Here is a 15,355-nt window from a genome sequence, read left to right as displayed (position 1 = left end):
CTCTATGTCACTCTACCTGGAGGCAGGGCCTTCAAGGAAATAATTAAAATTAAATGAGGTCAGAAGGGTGAGGTTTTTTTTTTTTTTTTTTAAAGATTTTATTTATTCATTCATGAGAGACACAGAGAGAGGGAAAGGCAGAGACACAGGCAGAGGGAGAACCAGGCTCCTTGCAGGGAGCCTGACATAGGACTCGATCCCTGGTCTTCAGGATCACGCCCTGGGCTGAAGGCAGTGCTAAACCGCTAAGCCACCCAGGCTGCCTGAAGGGTAGGGTCTTAATCCAAGAGAATCGGTGTTTTACAAGGAGAGGAAGAGACACCACGGATGTATACAAACAGAAGAAAGGCTGTGTAAAGAAACAACAAAGAGGTAGTCATTTGCTAGTCGAGGAAAGTGAGCTCACCTGAAACCAACCCTGTCAGCACCCTGACCTTGGATTTCCAGTCTCCACAACTGTGAGGACATAAAATTCTGTTGTTTAAGCCTCCCAGGCTATGGTGTTCTGTTAAAGTTGCCCTGGCGGGGTGATACAGTGCCTTTGTAGTTCCCCATGCATAGCTCTTAAGGTGTTGTTGTTGCTTTTTTTCCAATAGTAAAGCCCAAACTGAACACTAACAGTAATATCCACCTATAAGCATAACTAGAAATATGAAGGTTGATTGCTGGCTTCCATCCTTAACTTCCAACTTCCAGAAACATTGGGCCAAGTTTAACGTTTCCAGTGTCTTAACTGCCGTTTTCTCTGAAACTTCTTATCATTTGACTTTTACCTTTACAACCCTGCCAAAATAGTTTTCAGTTATGTCATCAATGACCTTCTAAGGAGCCACTCCTCCTCATTTAATCAATCTTACTGTGTCAAAACAACACTGTTGAGCATGCCATTGTTTCCAAGTCACAGTTCTGTTGTTTTTCTCATAAACCTTTGACTATCGCTTCCTGTCTTCTTTTGTGCATTTCTTTTCATCCATGTTTACCTTAAATAAGGATATTCCACGTGGTTCTAGTCACTGTCCTCTTTTTTCTTTCCAAATTCTCATTCCGGACTTCAACTTCTGCTGTTGTCTGTATTTGAAGGGATCTCCCAAATAGACCTGCCTGGTCCAGCTACTCTGTACTGTGCTCTCTACTGCATATTTCCATTTGGATTTCACACAGGCTTTTAAACTCATTATGCTCAAAATTGAATGCCAATGATAATTTTAAAATAAAGGAAATTGTGCACTGAGAAAATAAAAGGGAGATAATGTAAATCTTGGAGTTGGAGTAAATATTTTTCCAGTGCAAACTTGCTAGAGATAAGAAAGCTAACGCAAAATACAGCAAGGCTTCAAGTCTGTATTTCTGAAAGAAAAGCAGAAGGGTTGGATGATTATCAGTTAAGGTGGCCTCTAGATTTTTGTATGCTCTTGTTTTCAAGGGCAGAACTAAAGCTATAAAAACCTGCATTATGCAGACAGATCCCAGAAACATCTTTAGATGTTCTGAAGTAAATAAAATATAAGTTGTTAATATCAGTTGCTATATCAGTCGTATATTTTTTCCTTCTAAAACATTTGTCAGTTCTTAATTTTTTTGTCTCAAGATAACCTTCACATTTTAACAATTTTTGAAGAAGCTACAGAACTGTGTTTATGTAGATTGTATCTATTGATGTTTACTATATTTGGAATTAAAGCAAAACTATAAATATATTTAAATAACCATAAGCCTATTTCATACCAATATACATAAATTTATAAAAAAATAATTATATCCTCCAAAACAAAAAAGATTATGTGAGAAAAGATCAATGTTCTACATTTTGCAAATGTCTTTAATGTCTGGCTTAATAAAAGATAGCTGGAATCTCCTGTCTCCCTGTGCATGTACTCTGTTTTGATATGCAATTTTGATTGAAGTATGTAAAAAAAAAAAATCTAGACTCCCACAAATAGATAATTGGAAAGAGTATTTTAATAGCCTTTCAGAAAATGTATAATATTCTCTTTTATATTACACCAAAACTTGTCAAGTGGTGATGTCTTAAAGCTTTAAAGCTTTAGCTTCAGTGTGGAATCTGAATCCATACCAATGAACTTTTCATACTATATTACAAAAAATTTAATTGGTCTCTTAGTCTGCTGGGCTGCTTTAACCATAGTATAGAATGCCATAGTCTGAGTTGCTTCAACAGAAGTTTAGGGTATTTATAGTGTTTCTGAACTCTGTCCTACAAGTTTCTCTGGGTCTATTTGAATAGAGAAAATGTGGGGAGAAGAGTGCACAATGTGTGGCACAGTGCCAACCCCCCCCCCCCCCACTGCATCCCAGCTTCCCTCGGGGCCAGAAATTGCAGTGGTAGCAAGTAGGGGAATAAGAATTACCCCTGGTAATGATGGTGCCTAGCCAGGACTGGCCATCACCATTGCTGTGTTCCTTTGTTTTCTCCTGCTAGCCATCCCAGCCTCTCATTGTACATTCAATTTTTGTTTCTGTGGTTTTTATTTTTTATAAAATGAAATAAAATCTAAATAGTGGTTTTTAAAAAAACCCACTACAAATACCTTGAAGAGCAACAGAAATTTATTTCTTATATTTCTGAAGTCTGGGAAGTCCAAGTTTCAAAATACTGGCAGATTTGGTGTCTGGGGAAAGCCCAGTTTCTGGTTCATAGACAGCAATCTCTTTGGTATCCTCACATGGCGTAAGTGGCACCTAAGTCCCATAGAGATGACCTAAGCATCTTACAAGGGCTCCAGTCCAATTACCAACACATTAAAGTTCCAACATATGAATTTAGAGGGATACAAATTTTCAGTCTATAACAACTAGTCTATCTTGAACTTTCCTTTTTTATCTTGAACTTTCAATTTACTTTTACCCATGCATGAATTTGTAACACCATACATTGGTCATTTGAAAAATATTAATTCACAGAGTTATGCAAATGCAAATACATTTCATTATACAATGTCAAAAAATTCCACATTTGTTCATATCACCACAAATTCAATCAGAAAAAAGTTAATCAAGTTCACAGAGATGCAAGCTAATATTTCACAATTTTAATTTCAGCTCAAAAGCATAAATTTGGTCATTGGCCATAAAAACTATCACTGGTATTTTATTTTATTTTTGTATTAATTTTTTTGGTAAAGATTTTATTTATTTAGTCATGAGAGACACAGAGAGAGAAAGAGAGGCAGAGACACAGGCAGAGGGAGAAGCAGGCTCCATGCAGGGAGCCCAACGTGGGACTCGATCCCGGGTCTCCAGGATCAGGCCCTGGGCTGAAGGCTGCACTAAACACAGGCTGCCGTGTCAGTTGTTCTTTCAATTAAAAATAATGTTTTGTGACAAAAAAAAAGTGGCCAGTTTAACTCAGAATTCACATCACACACAAGTGCTTTTCATCAAAAATGCAACAACTGCTAGCATTCCCCATTTGAATCATATCAAGGTGCCAGCAGTTTTACTCACTATTGCGTTTGTACCTGTCAATGCAAATGTCAACACAGTGAAAAAGGTAAAAGATTTTTTAAAAAATATTTTTATTTATTCATGAGAGACACAGACAGAGTCAGAAACATAGGCAGAGGGAGAGGCAGGCTCCCTGCAAGGAGCCCGATGTGGGACTTGATTCTGGTTCCCAGGATCACTCCCTGAGCCAAAGGCAGATGCTCAACCGCTGAGCTACCCTGGTATCCCAAAGGTAAAAGATTTTCAGCATTTTTATGAAAGGAATTTTGACCTCGAGGATCCCCTGAAAGGGCTTTAGGGACCCTTAGTGGTCTAAAGATCACATTTGAGAAGAGCTGATTTACATTACTCTAAAGACCGGATTATAGTAGAAAATAGGAAGAGAGATCACATTTATTATGTTTTTCTTTAAACTGGCTTCTCTGTCCATATTCTCTGTCTTGTTTAGTGGCACCTCTTACAGTGAAGGTCCTGGTAGGCAAAAGGATGGCATCCTCACATTGAGTGTTGTGAAGATCATCTTAAATATGCTATATAGAAATGTGTAAGCAAGGTTTGTAGAAACAAAGAAAGGACAGTGCCATGCCCTGAGGTTAGCCACAGCAGAAAGTGTTAGCACCCAAGGCCTGAAGGGACAAGTGGGGAGAGGAATTACTGGAAACTGGGGGGAGTGGCACAGAAAGAGCGCTGCCTGAAGCTGGCCTTCAGTTAGAGGGCAGGGCCAACCTGTGGTGAACCCTCAGGAGAAGAATGAGAAGAGTATCTTGACCTCCCACCCCTGCCTTCTCCCACCTTCTGCCTAACTCAAAGTGAAACCAGAGGGCCAGAGTGGAATCCACACAGTTAGCCTCTGGGCACAAGTCTAGTGACTCCTGGAGAGTAGCTTGCAAAGGGAAGAAGGAAGACATCCAGGGACCTAAATGGATCTTGATTTGGCATTTTGCACCTCCTTCATTAAACCTATAATTTGAGCATTCACTGGACCTGCTATTCGGACATGGCTGCTGTGAACATTGGGCGACAGGTGTCCTGATATTTCACTACATCTGTATCCTTGGGTAAATCCCCAGCAGTGCAATTGCAGGATTGTAGGGTAGCTCTATTCTTAACTCTTTGAGGAACCTCCGCACTTTTCCAGAGTGCCTATATCAGCTTGCATCCCCATCAAAGTGCAAGAAGGCTCCCCTTTCTCCACATCCTCTCCAACACTTGTTGTTTCCCGTCTTGTTAACTTTAGCCATTCTCATTGGTGTAAAGTGGTATCTTATTGTGGTTTTGATCTCCAGAGTTTTCTTGTACCCAGTGTTGTGTGAGCAAAAATCAATTGTTTCTTATATACCTCCAAAGAGCTCATAAGCACCTTAGAGAACTGGTTTTCTAGATTAGGGTTTAAGTAATATTAAAAACGAAAAAGCAGAGGCTTGTGTGGACTAATAACTAGAGATCAAGGGGAATATGAGCATTATAGCAGAGACCAGTGTGACTGGAGGAGAACAACCATTAATCTGACTGTCCACTTTCTACTCCCCACTGCTTCTTCCTTCACTGTATCTGAGTGATCTCTTAGAACACTGAGATAATTCTAAGAGATCAGAGGAAGAGTGAACTATGAATAGACTGAGGAAACCCTGAATTGACTAAGGGAATTCCAAAGTTTTAGCGAGGCTATTCTAAATTGACTGATTCTCTGATTAAATTTCTGTTATCAAGCAGAATGGGAGTCACAGTAGAAATAGGTTCAATTATAGGAAAAGGAAAATCACATGCACATTGTATTGAAGACTAAGATTTTTTTATATGCTGAAAATGCCCTATATATGCCCTACTAAAATGGGACTTATAACACTTTGGTTCATTTATTTGTTTGCAAATATGTCTTTCTCACCTGAATTGTAAACATTTGAAAGAAAGGAAAACATTTTTGTTCATTTTACTATTACCAATGCCTGCACATTATCTGCCCACAATGGTTCTTCAAGGTGTGTAGAAATATCAGAAAATCATTGATTCTTTCATAAATACAAGTATCAAAGTATTAAAATAGTATAAAAATATATTTATTTCCTTTATTTATTCATTTCTCTCTTCCTTTTTGATTGTACTGCTACCATGAAGAAAGAGAAAGTGAAAGAATAGAAGGAAGCAATTATATCTTAATAATACAAAGATTGGATTACAATCTTCAGTATCCACATATACATATTGAAAGTAGACAGTGAAACTTTGGCTATCTTTATGAGTGGCTATCTTTAAAGTGGGTATTAGCCTTTGAGAGTTAATTAACAGAAACATAAATTGACTCCACATAAATGAAAAAGAAAAAAGATAATTACAAGTGTAGTTAGATCCTTTCATGCTATTATGAGTGAGTCAGCAGAAAAGCACCTTGCTCTCATTTCCATTATTTATATATCTTAACATTTTTGAGTACAAAAATAGAATAAATGCCAAATAGTATGAGATAGGAAAGAGCGATTACATATATGCACTTAATTATGAAATTTCCCTACAGCATTTTACTTATCTTTTATATGGACTGAGAAGTAAAAGACATAAGTTATAATGTACAGGCACTTAGTAATGTGTATTTGCGTGTGTGGGCCTGCACAGGGGTAGAAGCGAATATGTGCACATGTGCATGCCTGTATACATATACAAATAACAAATCTCTTAAAGTTTAAATTTCAAACTTCTTAAACTTTAAATTCAAAACTATGAATTTATAGAACCTGAAATCAATCAGTTATCCAACAACATTCCTTTGTCTACTCTTAATTCTATTAAATTTTGTGGGAGAATAAAATATTAATTGAAAACATACTGTTTAATTTAAAACAGATTATCCTGTAACTGGAAAAGGAAAACACATACTGATAAAATAATAAAAGAATATTGATAGAATATGTCATGAAATAATGTCACCCTCGTATTGAAGACTGTTCTATGAGTTGCAGGTTAAAATCAAACAAAATGCCTTACCACCAGTTGCATTCAATTTAACCTTATACATTTAATATGATCATAGCAGGTTATTAAGAGTAAACATTAGGTCAATCTCTGAAATATTTCAAATGTACATAATGAAGGACTTTTTTACTTTAATAAATACACTTATTTTTCATGGCATTTAATAGAATTATAGTCCTTCTACATTGCTTTCAGTGTAATGATATTTATAAGATAAATCATTTTGAATTAAACCTATGTGCTATTAACAAATCACATCAAATGGGAAAAATTGTGTTTATACTAAACACCGCAATGACACACAGAGCTCACTATAAAAAGGTAGCACTGGATGGCTGTATCTTCTATCATGTACCCCCCACCATCCACCCATAAGACTTCAGGTGACTGGACCAGGAATGAGCAGCTAACCCAAGTAAGGAAATTTATAGATTGGCCAGAAAGGCTAAAGGTATACAAGACTGAAAAGCTCCACAAAAACTGGGTGAATTGGGCCAAGAGTACTGTATATCCTGGAGCAGATATCAAAATCTACAGAGAGGGCACCTGGGTAGCTGAGTGGTTGAGCATCTGCCTTTGGCTCTGTCATGATCCTGGGGTCCTGGGATCCAGTCCCGCATTAGGCTCCCCCTGGGAAGCCTGGAGTCCCGGGATCGAGTCCAACATTGGTCTCCCTGCAAGGAGGCTGCTTCTCCCTCTGCCTATGTCTCTGCCTCTCTCTCTCTCTCTCTCTCTGTGTCTCTCATGAATAAATAAATAAAATCTTAAAAAAAAAAAAGATCTACAGAGAAAATCGGCAGGTACAGCAGGAGCTATACATGAAAGGATACAGAGAGACAGAGAGACCATGAATTCCGATAAGAATCATGATGAGTCATGTTAAAGCAGAAATATAAAAACACAGAAACTCAATAATCTTGAAATATAAGGTAGAGAAAAAAAGAATTATAACATCAGTTTGTAGTCAAAACAAGAGAACAGATCAAATAGGAGGAATGGGAAAGTAGTGGGATTATATTCTTTGCCTGTCTCTGAAGGGAAGAACCATAAATTCTCACTTCTGAGGTCCCTATCGGTGCCTTGACCCTAGTTCCAACCCCTACCTGTACTGATTCTATTTTGGGTCTTTTTCATATATTTCTATGTAAGCCTCATCTCTCTTACTGAGTCTTATATTAAACATCCATTACTGGAGCTTATTTAAGTGACTTTGCTCCTTGCAACCAAAAAAGCCTGAACAAACATTCAACGATGAGTCCAAATTATGTTCTAGGTGCTTGGTATGCAGAGATACCTCTGCACCTACAGAGTTCAGTCACCAGAAGTAGGACAAGCATTATAAATAGATGACTCAGAATACATCAAAACGGCTGAATCTTCATTTTTACAATGAAGATCCTATATTACTGATTTTTATCAGCCTGCAAATCTATAAATCCAGGCCTAACTTCTTTTTTGACTTTTAGTTTTTTGTTTGCGAAAGGCTTCCAGGCAACACCATTTGAATGCCTCGTGGCATTCATCCACAGCCTTTCATTATTTTCTCCTAAAATAAGAATCTGTCTTCCCAATTTTAATGTCACTGATACATCCATTAACACTGGTTTAAAACTTCAATGACATTATTGATTTCAGTTCTATCAATTCTAAAAATTCGATAAATCCCATGGATTGGTTTTCCTATTGTCTTCTTTCCCTCCATACCAGCTGATCTTTTCCTAGGTAAGCCCTGATTAACCCTTTAAATGATTTCCCCACTAGACCAGCTTGAAAATTAATCTTAGAATAGCTTTTGTAGGCCATTCCTTTTCCTCCTCAGAAACTCTCAGTAGATTCCCATTACTACTAAGTCGAGTCATGATTTTCTGTCTTCTTTTGAGGTCAAATGATAGTTTTACAACATTACTGCTCTTTACTATTTTAAATAAATTGCCAAGCCGGTCAAGCTAGGTAACTACATGGTGTTTCTATATGGTTTGCCCTCTCTGCCCACTCTCTTCTCTCCTCTTGGAATGCCCTCCCCACATTTTCCATCAAAATCCTTTTCTTTCTTTCAGATATCTAACTTAAATTCTGTTTTTTAAAAAGAAGTATACTTACTAAGACTTGCTACTACATGGGATTGCTGTCTTATCTGAGTTCTCATGGTAATACTTTTTGATACAAACTATTTGTGTAATTTACTGCTACTCTGCTGCTCAATTATAAGTTCCTGAAGGTCAGGGACGATGCACATCCATTACTAGTCATTACCGTCCACCCTCACCCATTACCCTCCCTTGGCATTGTTATTCTTCAACAAGAATGCTGAATAAATAAATGTACTATGACTAATTCAGAGCCACAGAGCCACTTTTATAAAAAGCAACTTCACTTAATATACCCACGACATGATATTTTCATTTTAATTCGAATGAACATATCTTCCAATCCCACACAAATCTGTTCCTCCTCCTGGATTCCCTCTTACTGTTTGGCTACATTATCCAGTTGGTTGCCCAAGTCAAAAACCTAAGAATCACCTCACACTTCTTCCTTTGCTTCACTCTTTATATTTAATTCTATTTTTTCCTAAATATTTCCTATATCTGCTTTCTCCTTTTCAACCTCCAGTCTCCGCCTGCGGTCTGCTGTAATTCATCTTCTTTACTGTTGTAGAAGTAGTATTTTGAATGCAAAACCCCCCCTGATCATCATGCTCCTTTGTTTATTTTCCCCCATGGGCTGCTCTGAACCTATCTAGGCAGGAGCTAAGCTCTTTTGTATAGCCCTTGATGATATGGCACCTACCTAGCAATCTAAGTTATCTCTTGACTTTTCCCTGCATATACACTTTGCGCATACTGAATTGTTTGAGCTCTTTATACTTCCATACTTTTGGAAGCATTCTATTTAGAATACTTCCTTCTCACAACTTCCGATCACCAGAAAAACTCCTACATAAACTTTAGCTTTAATTTTCTTCATGGAACCTTTCTTGATTTCCTCCAACTATTTTAGCTATTTTTTCTTCTGTCTCCACATTATCTGTGTTATGCATATTCCCTTAAAGCAGTGCATTATGTTTGTCTACTTTATCATTCGATTCTTTGGGGATATAGATTTTTAAAAATATGTCCTTTTAGAACCTAGTGGAGGGATACCTGGGTGGCTCAGTGGTTTAGTGCCGCCTTCAGCCCAGGGCATGATCCTGGAGTCCCAGGATCGAGTCCCACGCCAGGCTCCCTGCATGGAGCCTGCTTCTCTCTCTGCTTGTGTCTCTGCCTCTCTCTCTCTCTCTCTTTGTCGCTCATGAATAAATAAAATCTTAAAAAAAAGAGAGAGAGAACTTAGTGGAACATATTTCACAAAGTCATTCAATAGGCACATGATAAATTCTTGTGAAAAAAATGAAGAATAAATTAATTTGCATTATAGGACAGGAAGCCACCGATTTCTTAAATTTTAAGTCATATACTCCATTGTTGGTAATTATTAAATCATCCCTTGAAGTGTAAAAAGAGCACTAAATAGTATCTTTGTTCATTACAAATGAATAGTCATGAATAAAAAGTATGACATGAATTAATAATAATATAGCTAGACTTTTTATTTCCTTAGTAAGAAAAAGCCAAATTAGTAATCAACACTAAATACAGAATGTTAGATTAAGCCTAAATTTATTGTTTTGTGAAAATAAAAAAACACACCCACACATTTTGTACTTTCTTTTTTTCACACTCTCTTTTTCTAAATGTGACACTTTAAAAGATGTTTTTGTCCATTTTCAATGATGAGGATAATTGAATTGGCTTTTTAAATAATGATTATCATAATTTTCATTATCCCAATAACCTTAAAATTTATATCTACTAAAGAAAAAGATGAAAGGGTGTGTGCCCCTGGAATGATAAGTACATTTTAATGCACTTAACAAAAATGACATCATAGTAGTAAAAATTATTATACTTCAATTAAAGGTAAATATATTTTATGCCACAAGTCGAATTAGACAACATTGTATCTGTGGATTCCACCTTATAGACCAGAAATAGTCTTAAGTAATTTTACATGGTTCATATACTCTATAAATCTTAATATTCTCAAGTGATAAACTTTATTTCTCCATGATAGTTAAATTTATATTTATTTCCCATTCTATTTTGGAGTCATAAGTCAGAATTTTAAATACAATTAATACAATTAACTTTTAAGGATATATTAAGGTTATTAAATATCCAAAGTTAAGGCAGATTCTCTGGCAACCAAATATATCCTAGAGTCAACTTTTTTTTGGCAGAGACTCTAGAATAAAAATATAAACTATATATACATATATATATATATATACACACAACATGGTTTTTAATGAAAGAATGTATATTGGTTTTAGTCTCTTAAAATAAAGGATCTTATAGAGTACACTGTAAAATATTCACTTTATCCAAAAATAATGAAATAATATGATGCTGAAATGATTCAGCTATTCACTTTAGTTTTTTACAAATCAAACTTCATCACTTATGAATATAAAATTTAATTCCTGAGCTTTTATTGCTAGGAATTGTACTAGATCCTAAACGTACATAATTTTAGTTAATCATCCCAACAATTCTCTGAAGTGGATACTATTTTCACTCTTTTACCAAAGAGAAAAAGGAGGCATGGATGGGTTAAGGAACTTCCCTATAATTATGCAAGGTGCCAGTGGATTTGAAACCAAATAGTCTGAATCCAGTCTGGGCACTTTATTGCTCTATTATAATAACCTACATATAACTTTATTTTAGATCAACATTGGAAGGTGTTCAAGAAGAGAAGTACATAGCAACCGGTAGTGATTTATGGAGGAGATTAAACATTATATTGGAAGGGCAACTGAACAAAGTTTAAGAGTGATTCTCTCCTTATGATTTCACAAGGCTATTTCTACCTTCGTTGTCATCATAATCTCTCAACTGCACAACTGCCCTAACTGCTTACCTGCTCTCCCTGATTTCACTCTGTACCACCTCTATTCTGTTCTCCACACCACATTTAGAATGATCTTTCTAAATCCGTGTGTTGTCACAATTTAAAGTTCTGAAATAATAATATTTAAAATGATTTCTAAACTCAACATAGGTTAGCTCCTGTCTGTCTTTCCAACCTCTCTTTGTACTATGGTCAATTATTTTCAGTTCAGCCTGAAGAGCCATCATCAGCTATGAAAGGTAGCCAATGAGTAACTCCAAGGGCACCATTCCCATAAGCCACAAAAAAGTTGTGAGCACCAATTAAGATAAGCATTGCAACTCATTCCATTAAAGGGACTTTGCAAAGATTTTACCTCCACACAGTTCTTTTCTTGTCTCTAGCTCTACTCTTATATACCAGATTGCTTGTTATTTTCCACTGTCAGCCTTCCTTGAGGCAGAAGTTTAAGACATGTTCCCATTCCATCAATGTTACCATAGAATCAGTAATGTAATTATCTGATTAACATCATTCTTCCATATTAGACTCACGAGAACATGTTGGCATTTGCCACTGTTGTATCCTCTATATTTAGCAGTGCTGGACATAGTAAGTGCTCAACAAATATGTTGAATAAATGAAGATATTGTATGAATTTAGATCCCCTCCTCTACAAGTTATGGAGACCATATCAAAGCATTCTTTGAAGAAAAATCTAACACAGAAGGTAGCAAAGGGGATAAATTGGCTAGAATAACACGCGTCTTAAACAACATGGATCTTGAATAACATAGATCATGAATATTTCTAAATGTAAATGAATTTACAAAAACAGCTCTCAATATTATTTATATCCAGTATTCACCTTTAATTGAAATTTGTATTTCAAAGTTATAAACAATATTGTTTTCAGAAGATTGGGAAAGAGCAGGTGATAATAGGGTTAAAAACATGAAAATTTAGCATAAAAATCATTGTACAACATACTTGATAATTAATGTTACTTAAAAAAGGTCATATTGCTGATGACAAGGACACATTTTTCTCTCTCTAAGCTTAACTTCCCACTAAAACCCGTACTCAGGGGAAAAACTAAAAATATTTATCAACCTCTAAAATATGGTCATTGGCCAATCAGAATAGGGACTGTCATACTCATAATGAAGGGCAATTGAAAATAATTGCCTTAAGTGTACACATGCATCATTATTGTTTCTCAGCCCTGCCTTTACTTCAGGGTAGTTTTTGTTTGTTTCTTTCTTTGTTTAATTCACTCATTCAGTGGGTATTCATTGTGTCAGGCATTTGTGCTAGGGTTATAGTGGCTTAAAAAAAAAAAAAGTGTAATTCTTGTCTTCCTGGAGCTTATAGTCCTTAGCCACATTGGATACAATTGTACTTCCATGATTCCCTGTATTCTAGAGGCCAGGTTGATCATTCTTTAAGTTTTCCATGTCAGCCTGTCTGACAAAAGGCCCTCTTCCTCCCCCGCCCTCGTCTCTTTGTGTCTTGCTGGTTCTATCTTGATCATGCTCTCTTCCCCTTTCTAACTCTCCCTAGAGCCCATTGCTTCATGCAATGCTAAACATTCGAGTCCTGAAACGTATTCAGTTATAAGGATAGGAGGCTTCATTTCAGCCTGAGGTGAGTTCATTTTCTCCTGTTGAGATTTTACCAAGCAGTCCTACGGTTGCTGGATCATATTATCCTTGCATAGATTAGTAAAATTAGTTTTCTTTTTCCATTTGGTTAATGATACTCCATGGGTCTAAATTTCAGGGCAGACTGAATGAGATTTCAGAATATATTTCCAGAAGTAGAAATTATGAATCAAACAGTTTGCATAGTTTGGGGTCTCACTTTCTGAATTTACCTCTGTACTCCCATTTTTTCCACTCTGATACTCCTAAATCTATAACAATTCAACTTTCACCCTTACTGAAATGGTTGTCAAGAGCATCAATGACTTTTTAATTGCCAATCCCACGGTTAATATTCAGACCTCAAATTAAATGACTCACTCTTTGCTATAGAAATTCAGTCTTTACAACTGTTATTTATGACACTTCAAAATTATGTCCCAACCTATTTTTAGTCTCTTTAAAATCTTTTCCACTCTTCTTAAGTCATTCTATTACTTCATCTTCTTTCATTTTCAGTTGGCAAGAATGTGGATAAAAAAAAGAATCCTTTTACACTTTTGGTGGGAATGTAAATTGGTATAGCCATTATGGAAAACAGTATGGAATTTTCTTCAGTAAATTAAAGGTAGAACTACTGTATGATCCAGCAATCCCACTTCTGGGTATATATTGAAAGGAAATGAAGTCACTATCCTAAAGGGATATCTGTACTCCATATCATCGCAGCATTATTCATAATAGCCAAGATATGGAAAATAATTTAATGTCTATTGATAGTTGAATGGGTAAAAATACGTGTGCATACCATATGCTAGAATATTATTCAGCCTTAAAAAAGAAGCAAATCCTGACATCTGCTCATTTGTTTCAACATGAATGAATCCGGAGAACGTTATACTAATTGAAGTAACACAGACAGAGGAAGACAAATATTACATGATACCACTTCCTTGTGGAATCTAACAAATGTCAAACTCATAGAAAAAGACAGTAGAAAGATCATTACCAGAGATGGGTGATGGGGGATGGGGAGAGATGTCAGTCAAAGAGTACAAACTTAGAGTTATAAGGTAAATAAAGTTCTGAAGACTTAATGTACAGCATGGTGACTATAGTTGAATAATGTATTGTGTATTTGAAGTTGATTATTAGATTATTTATTTGATAAGTAGATTATTTATTTGATAAGTAGACTATTTATTTATTATTATTTTTTAAATTTATTTTTATTGGTGTTCAATTTGCCAACATATAGAATAACACCCAATGCTCATCCCCTCAGTGTCCATCACCCAGTCACCCCCACCCCCTGCCCACCTCCCTTTCTACCACCCCTTGTTTGTTTCCCAGAGTTAGGAGTCAAGAGAGTAGATCTTAAGTATTCTCACCACACACACTCACACACAAATGGTCATTACCTGAGATGATGGATATGTCAATTAGCTTGGCTGTGCTAATCATTTTGCAATGTATACCTACATCAAAACATCACCTTCAAGCATATATAATTTTGCCAATTATACTGTGATAAAGCTGAAAAAATTAAAAAAATAAGCTAACTTCTTATTTCATGGAAAATATAAAAGCTGTCAGAAAGATGCCATGTCAACTCCCTTTTTTTCCCTTTTCTGTACCACCCTTCGTCCCCATACAGATTCACTCACCAGTGTGTCAGGATTTATCTCCATCCACTACGGAATGGAAATAGGTATTCTTCTCTCTTTGTAAAGCCAGTTCTTCTACTAGTTTCAGGACCCTCACTACATCACTATCCTCACTACATCGTCTCCCATCTTTTACCCATGTAACTTCAATATTTTCCTCATTAGTAGATTTACATTTTCTCAAATATATCGGAGGAAGAAGTGTCTAAGACCCATCCAAGATTTCTTAGGAATCCTTCTAAATATAAGGCATAAGGAGGTGCAGGATAAGGAAATTTTTGTGTACCAATATATTGCACACATTTACGTTGAACATCTGTGCAGAAGGCTCTTTTCTTGGTTTTACTCGAGTTTAACTACAGAAACCAATCAAATCAAGTATGTGGTTCACTGCCCTAGGAAAGATATGACGGGCAGGTCCTTCTGGTGAAACATTTTAGTGTAGAATTATAACTTATAAGGCAGAATTGTAGCAACAACCCTTCCTTACTTCTATGCAAAAGCCAGCTGTTATTTTACTTGTATGTGAGCCAACTCCTCTCTGCTACGGAGGAAGAGGTTTTCAATAATAACCCAAAATACCTTAAAAATTCTCACTGAGGGAAGAGATGCCTGCAATGAAAATCATAACTATAATTTTATGGAGTGATTTTGACTAATGAGATCCTTCATGGTGCTTTT

This window comes from Canis lupus, chromosome 19, assembly GCF_003254725.2.
Source record: "Canis lupus dingo isolate Sandy chromosome 19, ASM325472v2, whole genome shotgun sequence".
NCBI lineage: Eukaryota > Metazoa > Chordata > Mammalia > Carnivora > Canidae > Canis > Canis lupus.
Note: the sequence above shows the minus strand (reverse complement) of the source record.